Consider the following 19,511-nt stretch of genomic DNA (forward strand, 5'->3'; position numbering starts at 1 on the left):
CTAAGTGAACCTAATTGTTCAGCCATGTTGTAACATTTATGCTATGGGTGCGTGATGAAGAGATTCATTGTATAAAATTAATGATGGGTCTTTCGATTGTGACATTAATTGGCAAATTACCGAATACAATTATCTAGTCATCCACGCACACGCAAAACTCAAGTAGGAAGGTAGTGATGAGAACTGATAAGGATGATTAAAAAATAGAATACTTTAAATATCAACAGACGCTAATTTATTAAAACAATAATTAAAATGATTAATCAAATAAAATAAACATGAGACTCTATCAAACAACTTATCTCAGAGCGTGACAAGAATGTACGTGAAAATAACGCCATCTTGATAAAATTTTGACTAACGAACATGTAACATTAATGAATTTAAAAACACTTAAATCTTGTAAAGAATGTCTGAGCGGGCGCCAGCGAGTTATAAAATAACTACGCAAGAAGTTAAAATGAGTAATCCCTATTTAAATTATAAGTACATTGTTAAAAGATATAAGTGAAAAAGACCTTTCGTAGTTCGCACAGTAGACCCTCATTGTTCCAGCGCTGTACGAACACACCGTAATCCCACGAGTCCAGCAAGCAACTGAGGTCGATGAAGTGCGCTCTGCACCAATAGCTTGAAACAGTAGAGCCAATCGTAGAATGTTGACCAATGTTAATTCTAATCGGGTAGGAACTGCCCGTCCAGAAGTACGCACTGCTACATTACCCCCCTTCCAAAGGAAAAAAAATTTCGGCACGATAATTTTTTTTTTGAATTTCTCCTCATGCCTCCAAATCCAAGTCCAATAAGTGGTAAGGAGTCACAAAATTCAGATAATGCCTTAGAAGAAGAGTCCAGCACGTTCTGTAGAAGTCCGTGATGTGCTCGCTGAGCAAGGATTGAAGCGCCAACACCCAGGAAGTAGAAGGAAGAATTCTCGCTGATGGAATATCTGAAAGACCCTCTTCTGACATCAGTGAAAAAGATTGAACTTGCTTGGCGAAGATAATGAGCCCCGATAATTGTATCATCATTCTCCAATGTTGACAACAAATGCAATCTTGAGAAGCTGCACCCTCTTTCTGATAGCAGTGAACGGCCAGGTAGAATCCTATTAAACTCTTCCCGTAGAAGAATGTTGCTTCCCTGAAGGCTCGAACTTGTACAAAATTGCTTCCTCGAAGAATTGATAAAAGTTTGTAAATCTTGAAATTTTGTATTATCTTGAGTTATCTTGACGTGAAGAACCGAAGAGTGATGAAGGCGACTGACTTCCTTGAGGCAAGTGAAAAGAAAGGTATGCTATGCTTGACAAAATGGATTACTGAGCAAGGAATTTAACAACTACTGAAGTGAAAACAAAAACTTGAATAGAATAACAAATGAAAAGATAAACTGTAGTAAAGACTAACAAAATTTAATAAAAAATTTTATAAAACGAGTCTAGCTAAAAGAGAAAGCTGAGCGCCCACCAAAAGTTAAATTTGAAGCTAAAAAACACTATAAAATGAAAATAATAGCGTCTAAATCCACATTGATGTTACTGCCCTCTGCGAGCAGAGATGAAAAATTATAAAGTTATCCCAGAAACAAACCCAAATTCATAATAAGATAAAAGTGACCGGCTCAACCAGAACCATATTTGATGACCCAATATTGATAAAAATACAGCTAAGTCCAAATGAAATTGATGCGACTTATCTTGAGCTCAGAGAGAAGCCACAGCAATTGCATGTGAAAACGCATAGTATTTGTTAAAAGAAAATGTAAAAAAAAAAAAAAAATAATAAATTACTCATTTACATTCTTAATAATATGAAAAAATATCATTTTAATCATAATTCAAGCCAAGGACATTAAGAGCAAATAAAAGTAAGAAACTTCATGAAAGGATGCAATTTTTAAATGTTAAAAAAAAATAAGATTCTGTAAATCTCAAATAACCTGAGCGAGTGAAAACTCACTAAATATCAAATAAATATTAAATAAATAAATAAATTATTATGACATAAAATTTTAAAAAATGTTTGAAAAGTGTATTAAACAATGACTAAATCAAAGAAAACACCATGCCAATGGTTTCCTAAAACCAGAGAAAAATAGAATGTTATGAGCATCTGAGGCTATCGCGGAAAACTGCATGAAGTATTTTCTAAATTAATGAATTAAAATAGTCAACCAACACCAAGGCAAACTAAAGTACTAAGGAACAACATATAAAGAACAACCATGCACACAATTAAAATGACACGAGGACCAAACTCGGTACAGAACTGTTAAACCGAAATACAGCTTCGTATATGCCATAATTGAAATACAGTATGTCCCTCTAGAAAGGACAAACCGTACCTCAAAACAAAGTCGCCATCGCGTACTTAATTCATTAAAGAACAATTATTATCATCTCACCAAGTAAAATCAGCTATTAAAAGATCCCTCGAACAGAAAAATAGCACAAAACAGTGGCCAACTGAGATTGTGAACTTCACTGCCCTAGGATAACGCATTAAATACTACAATGGATTCAAATCGTGAGATCACAAAATGTTCAATACACTATAATTGCACTCAAATCCAAAAAAAATGTGGATTCAATGCGTGAGATTAAAAAACGTCAATCCCCCGCGTTGAATCGGAATGGACAAATTACTCCCCAAAACACATACTACACATGTACACAAGGACAAAACAAAACTTATACAAAAATCCACTCAATGTGAAGACACAAAAATACTAGTCATGTCCTCACAAAGAGAGAACACAAGAAAAATTGCAAACCTGAGGGCTAGGCAAGCAATAACCTAATATATAACAAGAGAAAAGGGATTAATTCTCAAATAAAAGTATAACGATTACAACATAAGAAAAATAGTTCATCAATTAACCCACCCCAAGGTCAGTTAGCTTCTTCTAACTTGATTATATCCTTAACATGAAAAGTTCCCACGGGTTTCCCTGTCATATCCGCTAATTGATAAGCAACCGGCGATATCTTGCAAATAATTTTACTACGTATAAATTTGGGGGCTAATTTTGCTGAAAAGTATCTACTAGCGTCTGACAAAGCAAATGACCTTCTCCAGACAATGTCCCCAACCTCATATTGAACGTCCCTACGACGCAGATTATATTGAACCTTATTACGTTCGTATGATTGTCTTAAGGACGTGCGAACTTGGGAGAAAATGTCATTTAATTCATGTAAATCAGATGCCCATGAATCGCGTTTAGAGAAACTAATGTCTTCCGCGTTAAAGTCTACACCTTTGTAGTCATTTCCCGAAATTACAATCTCTCTACCAAAATTAAGGAAGAACGGAGTATAGCCTGTGACTTCATGAACAGCCGTGTTTATGGCCAGTTCAATTTCAGGTAGATGGCACGCCCAGGATCTGTGATCAGATCCCACAAAAGAACCCAGGGCTGCTACCAACACCTTGTTTACACGCTCAACAGGATTGTTCTGCGGGTGATATCTGCAATTATAAAACAAGTGACGGATATGAAATTTATTGGCCAGCGCTTTCATGTCACGCGATATATATTGTGGGCCATTATCCAAAACAATCGTATCTGGAACACCGAATTTATAAAAGATATCATTTTCCAAAATTTCCGCAATAACACTACCCGTTGCTTTCCTAAGTGGAAAAAGTCTAGTATACTTGGTAAAGAAATCAGAAACCACTAAAAGGTAAGTATAACCCTTTTTGTAAGAATTAGGGTAAGGACCTAATAGATCTGTCGCAATCATTTGCCACGGCCTTTGCACCAGTTTCGGGTCACCCATCAACCCAGGAGGCAGTAAGTTAGAACTTTTATAACCTAAACAAGTATGACATTTACTTACAAAAGACTTCACATCAGCTGCCATTTTTGGCCAGTAATATTTAAGTTTAATCCTGTTTAACGTTTTTAAGATGCCAAAATGTGCACAAGAAGGCGGAACGTGATTTTGAACGATGACGTTTTTCCTACACTCTTTTGGGAGAACTTCCTTCCAGTCATAAGACCTGTGTAGAGCCTCCATGCTCTGAATGTGTTTGAAGATGACACCATTGCAAACTTTAAACGCTGGAAATTTTTCCGGATTAGCCAAAATTTTATCTTTCAAACTTAAGTACCAACGGTCGGAAGTGGAAAAGGACTGATTAATCAAGTCAACATGTAAAGGGTCACGAGACAGTGCGTCCGGAACAATGTTGTCTTTACCGCTCCTATGAATTATTTCAAAATTGAACTGCTGTAGTCTAACCGCCCACCGCGCTAATCTACCCGACGGAGACTTTAAGTTTGTAAGCCATTTTAGACTATAGTGATCAGTGATCACCTTGACAGGAATAGGCGAACCTTCAATATAACCCCTAAATTTCTCTAGTGCAAAGATCATAGCATTTAACTCCTTCTCGGTTGTGGAGTGATTTTTCTCCTGTGCAGATAGTGATCTGGAAATAAAGGAAATAGGGTGTTCTATACCATTAACGTCCGATTGAGAAAGGACCGCCCCCAAACCGGTGTTCGATGCATCGCAACTAATTGTAAAGGGTTTACTAAAGTCGGGACAAGCAAGAACAGGAGCCTTGACCAGAATATTCTTTAATTTAGTAAAGGCAGCATCAGCCTGTTCATTCCATACAAATTTTTTACCAGCAAACTCCTTTTTGGTTAAATTATGCAAAGGTGCTGCAATTAAGGAAAAATTTAAAATGAACCTTTTGTACCAAGAAAGTATACCGATAAACCTACGCAAGCTCTTTTGCGACGTTGGAATGGGGAAGTCAACGATTGCTTTTACTTTTCCCGGGTCAGTTCTCAACCCATCCTTATCAATCACGAAACCTAGGTATTTAAGGGAGTCACGACAAAAGACTGACTTCTCTACGTTAATAGTCAAACCCGCGGCTTGTAACTTTTGTTTAACCCGTCTTAAAAGATCAATGTGTTTTTCAAAGGTAGAGCTAATGATAATTATGTCATCTAGATAACAAAAGACCTTCCCATCGAACTCCGGACCCAAAACCTTGTCCATTAGCCTCATCATCCGAGAACTTGCACCATGAAGACCAAAAGGCATTGTTACAAAGTGGAATAGGCCTCGTTTCGGGATAGTAAATGCGGTTTTCTCTTTAGAATCTTCCTCTAACGGGATTTGAAAAAAAGCATCGTTAAGGTCTAAAGTTGATAGATAACGTGCTCCTCCGAGACTATTTAAGATATCAGATATCAACGGTAGACTATAAGCGTCCCGCCGCGAGACCGCGTTGAGTTTTCTACTATCCAAGCAAAGTCTAAAAGAACCATTTTTCTTAGGCACTAAAACAATAGGATTATTCCACGAGCTATTGCTGGGTTCTACTACTCCCAGATTTAATAGTCTGTCAAGTTCTCTGTGAGCTTCCGGCAATAAATGAGGAGATATCGGATAAACACGTTGCTTAATAGGTTGACAATCACCCGTGTCAATGACATGTTTTTCAAGAGACGTTCTACCCAAACGATTACTAGAAAAGGCTTTAAATTCCAGTATAACGTTATTTAAGATTGATTGTTGAGATGAATCTAAGTTCTCAAAGCTATCCAGTCCTCTTACCTCAGACACGCAACTGTTGTCAGAGTCATTAGTCATTAATTTAGTTAACTTGGGACAAATGTTAAAAACTTTCCAAAAGTCGCAACCGAGGATGATGTTAGATTTTATATCTGGCATAACCACAAAATTAAAAATTTTCTTAACGTTACCAAGAACTACCGGAACCGCAATTTTGTGAACGCACTCCACAGTATGACCCGTAGCAGAAGTGAGTGAAAATGTTTTCTTAAGAACAGAAAGATTTAACCCTAGATTTAAAAATTGACGATGAAAATTATTACCAATAATTGAGATATGCGAACCAGAGTCAAGAAGGCCAGAAAAGTTGGAACCCAGAACTTGGAAAATGATGTGTGGACGGCCATCCCTTTTAGCCGCACTCACCACCTTCGAAGTCCAAAGGTTCTTGAAGAAAGTTCTGGTTTCCGACAGCACAGCAAGCCGATGCCTGGCGGTGATGTCAGCGAACGGTGTCGACTTGCCGCCCGTAGACAGGACCCCCAGGACATCTAGTTTTTTGCCTGCCGGCAGTTGCATGAAGGCGCCTTCACCCCAGGACGGCCACAGCGGAAACATCTCACCTCCCTAGAACTCATATTTGACGGGCTACGTTTACTGAACTCAAAAGATTGACGATGATTCCTGAAATTGGGATTATTCTGAGACATTCTGTTATTCCCTCTGCTAAATGAATTATTAGAGGAGGAATGAGGAACATTATTATAATTAACAGTATTTGCATTTGGCGGGGAAGGTCTGGAATCAGACCGACTGTCTGCAAGTTCAATCATTTTTCCCAATTTTTTCAGACAATTAATGTCCGAGATGACAGAGAGCGATAATTTTTGAATGTATCTCGGTAACATATTACATTGCAATATTTCCAGAATTTCGTCATCTGGTAATTTCGACGACAATTGATTGTTTAAAGTCAAGACACGTGTTATGAATGAACCCAGGTTCTCTTTTTGTTGCTGGTACGTGGCTCTGATCTGAGCAACTAAACGTCTTTCATGGTCCAGTAGCTCGAATTCTTCCTTTAGAGCAATTACAATGTCCGACCATGACTTAAAAGAAGAACGGTTGACTCTAAACCAGTCTAAAGCATGACCTGTGAAAAGTTCCACCGCAGATGAAAAAAGAGAAGCTGTACTTACGTTCCGAGATATCGACAAATCGTTGACCCGTTCAATGAAATTATGTACGTTCCCCGTACCGTCGAAGGTTAAGTTCCATTTGTGAACCGGAACTGTGTTAGACGCGACCGCCGAATTTGCCGAAGAAGTGCCATCCTCTGGTTTTGACATGATTAACGCACGACTTCTTGTTACAATGGTCGAATCCGTCATACCTAACTAACAGGGTAGGTAGAAAAAAATCATTAGAACATGCAAGCAACAATACAACAACCACAATCACCGCAAAACAAAAAAAATAAAATAAGTGTGACGTCAGCGTACTAACGAACACGATAATAAGACGAAAACGTCATGAGTTGTGCCAGATTGCAAAGCTGCGTAATATGAAAAATTAATAAAATCTCAGTGACACGATGTATTCCGAACAACACCCGAACATCTACCATGCAAAACGAAAGGTCTTTTTCAAGGGATTATACAAGAAAATTATGAAAAAAAAAAAATCAGACATCCAATACAAGATTAAAACAATGAAAGAAAAATACTGCATTTATTAATTAGTCAAACTTAGGTTCACCCACAAGGGCTGCCATTTGTAACATTTATGCTATGGGTGCGTGATGAAGAGATTCATTGTATAAAATTAATGATGGGTCTTTCGATTGTGACATTAATTGGCAAATTACCGAATACAATTATCTAGTCATCCACGCACACGCAAAACTCAAGTAGGAAGGTAGTGATGAGAACTGATAAGGATGATTAAAAAATAGAATACTTTAAATATCAACAGACGCTAATTTATTAAAACAATAATTAAAATGATTAATCAAATAAAATAAACATGAGACTCTATCAAACAACTTATCTCAGAGCGTGACAAGAATGTACGTGAAAATAACGCCATCTTGATAAAATTTTGACTAACGAACATGTAACATTAATGAATTTAAAAACACTTAAATCTTGTAAAGAATGTCTGAGCGGGCGCCAGCGAGTTATAAAATAACTACGCAAGAAGTTAAAATGAGTAATCCCTATTTAAATTATAAGTACATTGTTAAAAGATATAAGTGAAAAAGACCTTTCGTAGTTCGCACAGTAGACCCTCATTGTTCCAGCGCTGTACGAACACACCGTAATCCCACGAGTCCAGCAAGCAACTGAGGTCGATGAAGTGCGCTCTGCACCAATAGCTTGAAACAGTAGAGCCAATCGTAGAATGTTGACCAATGTTAATTCTAATCGGGTAGGAACTGCCCGTCCAGAAGTACGCACTGCTACAATGTCAAGAATCAGAATAACAGAATGAGATGATGTATGAATGCAAATGTAGCAAGGAGTGTGTGCCAATCCAGAGTTGTATGGTGGTTTTCCTTTCTGCATACCTCTAGTATGATTATTAAGTTAGTTAGTTTACAACAAATGCTAAATAAGGAATGTTAGGAACATTTAAATGTTAGTATAAGATAGCTGACATATTGTATTATTTATTATTATAATATAGGGTTTTCCAATAAGAGATGTTATTTTGAATAGCCCGCTATTTCGGTAGATGTTACTTTTGAAGCTGTCATTTTTTGACATTTGACAAGTAGAAACTACGCCATTAATAAAAATGGTACGATACACGCTTCAACAACGTATTGAAATTATTAAAATTCACTTGAGTGAATCAAATGCAAATCATCTTGAGTGATAAGGCCCGTTTCCACCTCGGTGGCTTCGTCAACAAGCAAAATTGTCGCATCTGGGGCTCGAAAAACTCAAGAGTTATTGTTGAAAAGCCTCTCTATCCTCAATGTGTGACTGTTTGATGCGGTTTATGGTCCGGCGGAGTCATTTGACCTTACTTTTTCGAAAATGAGGCTGGAGCAACAGTTACGGTGAATGGATTGCGCTATTGAGAGATGATTAATGATTTTTTATGGCCAGAATTGGATGGTATTGATCTGGACAACGTTTACTTTCAAGAAGACGGCGCTACGTGCCACACAAGCAACGAAACCATTGATCTTTTACGATTGAATACCAAAATAACACCTCTTATTGGAAAACCCTGTTTGTAAAATGAACTCACGCATTGCTTTCTCAAGGAATTTTCGAGAATGTTTAGGTCCCAGCACAACTTCCGTGTATCTGGCTGAGGTATCGCAGATGCAATCTTCCTTTCTTCTGTCGGAATCTGAGATGAGGTTGAGCAGTCACACTGCCTTCAGCGAGGCGGCCTAAAACCATGTTAAAGATCACAATCACTGAATGGGAACAGCACGCATTATGTAGTGAGTTAGGGGTTTGCATACAGTAATCATGTTAATTGTAGATTGGAGTTTGTTCACTCATTCACAATACTACAATCGGGACTTTGTAAAAGGTTTACAAATGAGATTTTATCCATTGCAGAATGTCGCTAGCAAAACATGAGTAGTAAACTAGCAAAGTATGGAGGATTTGTTACTTATTTAGTACAAAATATCTTTAAAAAAAAGTTTGTCTTCAATAAATATCTTCTTAAGAATAAAGTCTAGTCTATCCCATTAAAAACCTGTGAACGGAACAATTTCAGTGTGGATTTTGAAAGAACATTCACAAAGATGTTAAAAAATGTATTCTTTATGAAAAAATTTTTTTTATTTTTTTTTTATTAATATCAATAGCAAAATTTGTACATTATGTAGGTTTAAAGTATAATATAAGTATATTTTTTGTATTTTTTTCACAGTCCTCCTCACTAGGGTTTCCTGTTCTGAGGCGGCCTGTAGTTTTTCTTAAATTTTTGTATTTAGTTTTGAATTGTCTTTACATTGTCTTCATAATGTTTGTAAGTTGATTATTACTTTGATCTCTAAGCCATGTTTTGACTTTTGTTTTAAATATACTCATTTCGTTTATTTTTTTGGTTTCATTTGGTAGAGCATTGAACAATTTTATAGCATGGAATTTATTATTTCTCTGTCCAAAGGATGTGTTCAAACTGGGAGTAATCTGGATATTTTCGCTTTTTGCCCTGGTTGTGTATTTATGTTGGGCAGTGGAGTATTCGGATATGTTTTTTTTCAGTTTAAATAAAATATTTTTTGAATATAGTTTCTGTACATTGTAAACATTGAAGTTTTTGAATATTTCTTCTGTCGGAGTTCTAAGCGGAACTTTCAGTATAGTCTTTAATACTCCTTTTTGTGCTATATTGAGCCGCTCTGTGTGAGTGCTCAAGGCAGGAAAAGTTCTTCAGCTGAAATACATAATGGTAAACATTTTGGTTAAGTAGCTGGCAGAGGCAGATAGATTTACTCCCGGGAATTTGTCTTTGCTGAAACTTATATTTATTTTGCAGTTGGCATAAATATCTCTTTCATACCTGCAGAAAAAAAAAGGTATTTTTCCAGAATTTTGTAATTTTTAGAATAGTTTCATGCCATAAATGCACAGAAAAATATTCTAAAAATCCAATTTTCCAAGTAAACTCTCCCGCACTATCGTATCAGCCAGTTCTAAATGGGATATATTGTCGGCTTAATTCGTAGACTTAGACGTAGACTAGACACTCCGTAACAGACGTAACTTCGTTTTTCTCGCAAATAATATTTTTATGCCATTTGGTATTAAAATTAGTCCACTTGGAATAGTAAAACTCGTAAATTCGTTAAAAAAAATCCACTTTGTTTTTAAACAAAAATTAATAAAATGTCCATGGCACTATTTTGCAGAATTAAGTAAACTTTCTAACTCCGTTTTAATATAGAAAGCAGGCCTCGAAAGGACATTACTAGCCACAAACATCATTTTCCATTAGAGCCTCTGAAGGACAGATCTGACCGGAGCGTCCATACATTATGCACATATTTTTTATCTTTTTTTTATAATGTGTAGATATGTGATTTGTTCGTCATTGGAAAGATAAATAATTATTCTTCACAGTTTGTATCAAATATTTATAAATTATTACATGGATAAAATAAATAAAAATGTCCAAATTGTATGACTACAAAGGCACAGATTTTTTCATAGGCAGTTGAAAATTATTTATATTTTTTTATAGTATGAACGGTGTAAAAAAGTGAAGTGATAGTTTTCTTATTAATTACCTACACAAAACAATGTGTTTTATGAATATCGAATTCTTTCTAAATTATGGACGTTCCGAGTCAAAATGTTCCAGTAAGTTTTTTTGTTAACATTTTCATGTTTCATATTAAAAGTTTATTTTTATGAATGTCAATGTTTATTTCAAATACAAACATTTCAAAGATAATTTTACATTGTTTATCTAGTTTCAAAAGTGGTATTTTTTTTAACGACAACCAAAAAAATTTGGAATGTGTAGCACATTTTAGATACCTCGGGAGCATCCCGAAATTCCACGAAATTTCACCATGTCATTGGGACATGTTGGTAAATATATTTTAAAACCTTAAAGGTTAAATTACAAATGTTTATTGATTGAAAATAAATGCAGAAAAATATGCTATGTTCTGAACATAAATAACCTGTCTTTAATTTTTTTCACTACAAAGTTTATTGCGCCTCCTGTAAAATTTGACAAATGGTAGTTACGCTTTCTACGAATCAAGCTGACGATATGACCAAGTATCGTTAAACCCATGAAATGCTTCAATTCTTTAGAAGACAAGAATTATCCGCCTGATGAATAAGATGATAAAAATAAATAAAATTAAAAAATAAACATATCATACTTTACCAAAATATTAATCAGAAAATTTCTTCTAGGAACCACTTAAGAACTTTACATCAGTCTTGATTTTGCCTTTCGGTCTCAGAAGAATAATCATCAGTGGAACGGTTTTCAATGTGTAGAGGTGCAGTTTTTCCCGTTCCTCCGGTCGGCTGAGGAACAGGAGAAGTTTGTCAAGATGGTCGCCAACATACTTCAAAGAGCACTCCGAAGAAGTGTACATCTTTAACCAAGGGAGCAAAAAAAAAACTATAGTGAACTAAAAGTGAGTACAGGAGTGAAGTGTAACACTAAGCAATCATATATTGAGGAACTGCAGAACAAAATATAACCTACATTTTTACTTTATTTTTTCAAATAAAAATACAATCATAAAATATCTCGTTGGATACTGTTTCTCAAAACAAAAAAATCAATTTAGAGAAGTCATATTTCATTCAATCGCTGCGCAATTATTCTGAATTCTCAATACAGTAGAACCTCGTTAATTCGAAATCCAGCGGACATCAAAAATCAAATTTCGAATTAACGAATTCCCACGTAATTCGAAATTTTATGAAAAAAAAAAAAAAAAATACGCCGAAAATCGATTTTCTCGGCCGCCTCTTCAAATCCGGGTGGTATTTTAGTTGTAAATTCGTATTAATACCAATTATTTCTTTATTTTCGCGGTCGATTACCGTAGCGGCCGGCCCTGTAAATTCAGATATTCGCAATAAATTCGTAAAAATGCTATATATTTAGACGTAAATCGAGATTTTGCTGCCGATTTCGGTCGCGGCCTACCCTTTAAATTGAGATATTCGTAAAAATACGATATGTTTCCGCGTAAATCGAGATTTCGCGGTAATTTTCCGTCGCGGCCGGCCTTTTATTTCAAATATCTGAATTTGAATTCGTAAAAATACGATATATTTCCGCGTAAAACGAGGATTCGCGGCCGTATTCCGTCGCGGCTGGCTCTTCAAATTCAGATATTCGAAATAAATTCATAAAAATGCTATATATTTCCGCGTAAATCGAGATTTCGCGGTAATCTTCTGTCGCGGCCGGCCCTTTATTTCAAATATCTGAATTTGAATTCGTTTAAATACGATATATTTCCGCGTAAAACGAGAATTCGCGGCCGTATTCCGTCGCAGCCGGCTCTTCAAATTCAGATATTCGAAATAAATTCGTAAAAATATGATATATTTCCGCGTAAATCGAATTTTGTTGGCAGTTTTTCGTCGCGGCCGGCCTTTTAAGTTCAGATATTTGAAGTAAATTCGTAAAAATATGTCATATTTCGGCATGGATCGAAAATTTTCTGCCGATTTCCGTCGCGCCGTATTTTTTCAACGCGGATATTCGAAGTAAAGTTAGTAAAAATACGATATATTTACGCGTAAATCGAAATTACGCGGCCGAGTTTCGTCGCGGCCGACCCTTTAAATGCAGATATTTGGCGTAAACTCGTAAAATTACGACATATATCCGCATAAAATGTATTTTCTCGTCCCTTTAAACTCGGATATTCGAAATAAATTTGAAAAAATACGACATTCCAGTGTAAATCGATTCAGATTTACAAAATAATAATACTAATTAGGACGATGTATAACCACGTAAAAATACATTTTTCGGCGTTTTACCGCCACGGCTGACTTTTAGATTCAGATTTACGAAATATTATGATTTATTTTCGCAAAAATTAAATTTTTTCGAATTACACGAACAAATATTCGTGTGCGGACAAAAATAAATTTCGAATTACGAATTAACGAATTTCGAATTAAAAAAAATTTTGTATGAAAAAATTTTTCTGCGGAAATTTTTTTTGCGATAATTTCGAATTACGCGTTTTTTCGAATTATCGGGGTTCGAATTAACGGGGTTCTACTGTATACATTAATATATTGACACAACAAATGCAAAATAGTCTTTCTATAAATCTGCTACTTTAAGTAAAGCGATTATTTTAAATTAATCTACATGGACCATGTCGATATAACATAATGATACGCATACATATTCATACAACTGACAACTCTTCAAATGAATTAAAATGTACCTGGATTTTTCACCTGGAAGACCCACTCTTTTCGATACTCAAGCACGCTCAGTTGCACAAGAGATGCTGTTGTCACAAAACATCTGAAATTACACAGACATCCTATTTTAATGCATACATATTTTACTAATTATTACAATGTGTTGCTGAGATACTTTTGGAAAATCTTCCCAACTATTCTTTCATTGACATAGTTATTCGGTGTTAACTTAAATGCCGGCTCAAAAGCCAGGCAGATGCTATAATATTGCCTTTTATTAAACTTTGGATACTAATGGTGTAAACCACTGGTCTCCAACCTTTTTGTCACCGCGGACCGGTCAACATCTGAAAATTTTACCGCGGCCCGCTGAGGGTGGTTAAATTAAATGTTAATATTCTAGAGCATTTTTAATAATTTTTATTGAATTGTGTTCGATGGTATTGTGTCAGCGGTTACGTAGCGTAAAGATGTTTTCAACAGAATAAGTGATTTTTCGCGGCCCGGTACCATTTTATTGTTTTTTAGTTTTTTTTTAACGGACCGGTAACGGTCCGCTGACCGAGGGTTGGGGACCACTGGTGTAAACAACTGTATCGTCTTTAAAATGATTCGCCTGCAAGTATGTACATGGATTTTGTAGTGACTTCAATTTAATAAATTAAAATAATACGTAATTTGAGTTGCGAGTTCATGACATATCTACCTACAAATTGATATAGTCCAGTCAGTGGGGGATAAAAAAGGGCTCCACCTTGCAAAAGGTTAGGTAGTAGCGATTTTCACATATGTTGTTAAGATTGGGACTCTAAAGAAAAAAAAAAGTTTTCGACCTTGGGGGGGTCGAGCTCGATCCGCCATCTTGGATTGAAGGTGCCAAAATTTGGTTTTTTCAAAATAATTATGAAGTGGTTGATTTAACAAACAAATTGCTGAAGACAAACTTAAAAACAACTAAATTACCTACATTTTTTGTAGAAAGTTTTTTTTTTGTAAGTCTAATAGGTAACGAGTTACAGCGGTTGAAAGAAGAAAATTTTGACAAAAAATTGTAAAACTCCAGTTTTCTTGATAAATTTTGTACTAACATATTACACAATATCATTTTAACGTATTTCTACATTACAATATACTTATATAGCATCATCCGTGTAGCTCGACGACGTTGATTTGTTATAGTGGGATCCTAGTCTACAGCTGACTTGGCAACACTGATTGAGTCCTGGTTACAGGACGTTGCCTGGATGCTCATGTCTGCAGATGTTCTTTTTGATGAAACAATGCCAGTTCAAGTTTCACAAGAACGATTTTTAGCCAATGAAAATAACAAAGTCCGTCTGATTTCGATCCTTACAAAGCAATATTATACAGGATGATTTTACAGTTAAGCAGGCTGAAGAAGATGCTGATGAGTTGATTGTCAGTACTGCGATTTCCTTGTGTTCATCATATGACGCTGTTTTCATTATTGGCGAAGACGTTGATCTCCTAGTTCTGCTGACAGCATATGTACCACCCAAAATTAGTATATATCTTCGCAAACCTGGGAGAGGCAAAACTTTTGAAAGACTGTATTCCGCGAATAGTGTGAAATACAAAGAGGCGGCTGAGAATATTCTGTTTCTTCATGCCTTTAGCGGCTGCGATACAACATCGTCCTTCTTCAACCAAGGAAAAACAAAATTTTGTTCGCTTGTGCAAAACGACACAAGACTCAATGCCATGATAGGAATCTTCAAACAACATGATGCAACACCAGAAGACATAGCAGTTGCAGGAACACGCTTTCTTGTTGCTTTGTACGGGGGTGACATGGATAAGGAAACCTTGGAAGAAGTCCGCTACAAACGTTTAGCAAAGTCGACAACAAAAAGCAAATTCAATCTTGCCTCTTTACCACCAACGAACGACGCTGCACGGTACCATGCATTTAGAACGTACCATCAAGTCCAAAAATGGTATGGAATCCAAAAAAATCCAGAAAACTGGGGCTGGAAACGTGACACCAACGGGCTTGTTCCAGTAAGAATGACAAAGAAACCAGCACCCGAGACTTTATTAAAATTTATTTCATGCAATTGTAAAAAAGGATGCGGCGTTGCATGTAGCTGCAGGAAAGCTGGATGGAAGTGTTCTATTGTATGTGGGTGCTGTAATGGTCAAACATGCCGAAATTCGCCAGAGGTTCACATCGATGTCGAGGACGAAGAAGAAGAGATTTTATCAATGGAAGCCCAGAATCTCAGTATCACAGGCAATGAGTTAGATGATGACATTGATGACGAAGACTGTTATTAAGTAACATAATTTATAGTAACATAATTCATAGTAATAATAATCTGTGAAGTAGACCTACTGGGGATACCACAATAAAAAAAATTCGACATGTTCTCTACCTCATGGTGGTGTGGAAATGAGTTAGCAAAATTATTATAATTATGTAATGAATAACCCGAAAAATTTACAATGTTGGGAATTTCATTATTTTTTAGACAAATATTCACATTTCCGCCACTGTAACTCGTTATCTATTAGACTTACAAAAAAAAAACTTTTAACAAAAAATGTAGGTAATTTAGTTGTCTTTAAGTTTGCCTTCGACAATTTGGTTGTAAAAACGACCACTTCACAATTATTTTGAAAAAAACAAATTTTGGCACCTTCAATCCAAGATGGCGGGTCGAGCTCGACCCTCCCAAGGTCGAAAACTTTTTTTTTTCCTTAGAGTCCCAATCTTAACAACATATATCAAAATCGCTACTACCTAACCTTTTGCAAGGTAAAACTCCTCACTGACTGGACTAATATAGATTGTGAAGAAAATTAACTAATCCAGAAAAAATTCATCAGGTACGTCTATATGTGGACGCTTGGAAATTATCCGAGATTCATGCACAATATAGACTTACTTGAGGCAACAAATAGATTTAGCCTAGAAACTAGACAGCATGCAAATCTTGTAATACTTTGTATTAATATAATTCACAATTCTATTGATAGTCCATTCCTCTTTGAATGCTATTCAGATATAGTGGTCACTACGACGTGATTATACGAGTGGTGGTACCACTGGCAAAACAGATGTTCTAGCACAGCATAGCATGACACAAGTAATGGTGCTGTGGAATGAAACTTCTGCAACAGTGGATGTATTTGAATCCTCTTAAATAACCTTAAGACCTTTTTTGTATAATTATCTTACTAGATGTTAAAAGTGTCAGAATGAGAGGATTGTGCTGTAATTGGATGAATAATCGATTGTAAAATAATAAAAAATTATATTATATGGGCATATACCAAAATGCAAATAAAGATTAGTCACACATATTTTTTCAAATGACTTTCCATTTCTGGAGAATTTGAAAAATACATCAAATTTCAACGTTCATTTTCGGGTTCTGTGAAACTCATATTCAAGTTCTGTTATTATATCGTTATAGGCTAGTTGCTTGACAGAACTGAAATAAAAAAAGAACTTGAAAAAATCTTGAAAATGAGTTTTTAAATTTGATGAATTGTTCAAACAACCAATCCTAAGTGAACCTAATTGTTCAGCCATGTCAAGAATCAGAATAACAGAATGAGATGATGTATGAATGCAAATGTAGCAAGTAGTGTGTGCCAATCCAGAGTTGTTTGGTGGTTTTCCTTTCTGCATACCTCTAGTATGATTATTAAGTTAGTTAGTTTACAACAAATGCTAAATAAGGAATGTTAGTAACATTTAAATGTTAGAATAAGATAGCTGACATATTGTATTATTTATTATTATAATATAGGGTTTTCCAATAAGAGATGTTATTTTGAATACCCCGCTATTTCGGTAGATGTTACTTTTGAGGCTGTCATTTTTTGACATTTGACAAGTAGAAACTGCGCCATTAATAAAAATGGTACGATACACGCTTCAACAACGTATTGAAATTATTAAAATTCACTTGAGTGAATCAAATGCAAATCATCTTGAGTGATGAGGCCCGTTTCCACCTCGGTGGCTTCGTCAACAAGCAAAATTGTCGCATCTGGGGCTCGAAAAACTCAAGAGTTATTGTTGAAAAGCCTCTCTTTCCTCAATGTGTGACTGTTTGATGCGGTTTATGGTCCGGCGGAGTCAATTGACCTTACTTTTTCGAAAATGAGGCTGGAGCAACAGTTACGGTGAATGGATTGCGCTATTGAGAGATGATTAATGATTTTTTATGGCCGGAATTGGATGGTATTGATCTGGACAACGTTTACTTTCAACAAGACGGCGCTACGTGCCACACAAGCAACGAAACCATTGATCTTTTACGATTGAATATCAAAATAACACCTCTTATTGGAAAACCCTGTATGTAATATGAACTCACGCATTGCTTTCTCCAGGAATATTCGAGAATGTTTAGGTCCCAGCATAACTTCCGTGTATCTGGCTGAGGTATCGCAGATGCAATCTTCCTTTCTTCTGTCGGAATCTGAGATGAGGTTGAGCAGTCACACTGCCTTCAGCGAGGCGGCCTAAAACCATGTTAAAGATCACAATCACTGAATGGGAACAGCACGCATTATGTAGTGAGTTAGGGGTTTGCATACAGTAATCATGTTAATTGTAGATTGGAGTTTGTTCACTCATTCACAATACTACAATCGCGACTTAGTAAAAGGTTTACAAATGTCCATGGCACTAATTTGCAGAATTAAGTAAACTTTCTAACTCCGTTTTAATATAGAAAGCAGGCCTCGAAAGGACATTACTAGCCACAAACATCATTTTCCATTAGAGCCTCTGAAGGACAGATCTGACCGGAGCGTCCATACATTATGCACATATTTTTTATATTTTTTCTATAATGTGTAGATATGTGATTTGTTCGTCATTGGAAAGATAAATAATTATTAAATCTTGTAATAATTTGTATTAATATAATTCACAATTCTATTGATAGTCCATTCCTCTTTGAATGCTATTCAGATGTAGTGGTCGCTACGACTTGATTATCCGAGTGGTGGTACCACTGGCAAAACAGATGTTCTAGCACAGCATAGCATGACACAAGTAATGGTGCTGTGGAATGAAACTTCTGCAACAGTGGATGTATTTGAATCCTCTTAAATAACCTTAAGACCTTTTTTGTATAATTATCTTACTAGATGTTAAGAGTGTCAGAATGAGAAGATTGTGCTGTAATTGGATGAATAATCGATTGTAAAAAAATTATATTATATGGGCATTTACCAAAATGCAAATAAAGATAAGTCACACATATTTTTTCAAATGACTTTCCATTTCTGGAGAATTTGAAAAATACATCAAATTTCAACATTCATTTTCGGGTTCTGTGAAACTCGTATTCAAGTTCTGTTATTATATCATTATGGGCTAGTTGCTTGACAGAACTGAAATAAAAAAAGAACCTGAAAAAATCTTTCGCAGAACTTGAAATTGAGTGTTGAAATTTGATGAATTGTTCAAACAACCAATCCTAAGTGAACCTAATTGTTCAGCCATGTCAAGAATCAGAATAACAGAATGAGATGATGTATGAATGCAAATGTAGCAAGTAGTGTGTGCCAATCCAGAGTTGTATGGTGGTTTTCCTTTCTGCATACCTCTAGTATGATTATTAAGTTAGTTAGTTTACAACAAATGCTAAATAAGTAATGTTAGGAACATTTAAATGTTAGTATAAGATAGCTGACATATTGAATTATTTATTATTATAATATGTAAAATGAACTCACGCATTGCTTTCTCAAGGAATATTCGAGAATGTTTAGGTCCCAGCATAACTTCCGTGTATCTGGCTGAGGTATCGCAGATGCAATCTTCCTTTCTTCTGTCGGAATCTGAGATGAGGTTGAGCAGTCACACTGCCTTCAGCGAGGCGGCCTAAAACCATGTTAAAGATCACAATCACTCAATGGGAACAGCACGCTTTATGTAGTGAGTTAGGTTAGGTTAGGTTAGGTTAGGTTAGGTTAAAGGTCACAATCACTGAATGGGAACAGCACGCATTATGTAGTGAGTTAGGGGTTTGCATACAGTAATCATGTTAATTGTAGATTGGAGTTTGTTC

At 35.8% G+C, this 19,511-nt stretch overlaps 2 long non-coding RNA genes across 4 annotated transcripts in view; both read right to left on the minus strand.

Moving 5' to 3' along the window:
- Positions 1 to 19,325, minus strand: part of LOC149409451 (uncharacterized) — a 50,564-nt gene extending 31,239 nt beyond the window's left edge. For 2 of the 3 annotated variants that reach the window (XR_016305197.1, XR_016305195.1), the window contains exons 1-5: positions 19,177 to 19,325; positions 17,805 to 17,952; positions 13,473 to 13,555; positions 11,426 to 11,642; positions 8,807 to 8,954 (exon numbers count right to left, since the gene is read on the minus strand). This is a non-coding gene — a long non-coding RNA (uncharacterized LOC149409451). The remainder of the gene's footprint in view (positions 1 to 8,806; positions 8,955 to 11,425; positions 11,643 to 13,472; positions 13,556 to 17,804; positions 17,953 to 19,176) is intronic. The other variant, XR_016305196.1, reaches the window with a different exon arrangement.
- Positions 213 to 8,753, minus strand: LOC149409452 (uncharacterized). Its single transcript, XR_016305198.1, has 2 exons — positions 6,745 to 8,753; positions 213 to 6,172 (listed from the first exon to the last, which is right to left on the minus strand). It is a non-coding gene; the product is annotated as an uncharacterized LOC149409452 (long non-coding RNA).
- Positions 19,326 to 19,511: the final 186 nt, after the last annotated feature.

Source organism: Hesperophylax consimilis, chromosome 31 (assembly GCF_061612785.1).
Source record: "Hesperophylax consimilis isolate HC1 chromosome 31, BYU_Hcon_1.0, whole genome shotgun sequence".
Classification (NCBI taxonomy): domain Eukaryota; kingdom Metazoa; phylum Arthropoda; class Insecta; order Trichoptera; family Limnephilidae; genus Hesperophylax; species Hesperophylax consimilis.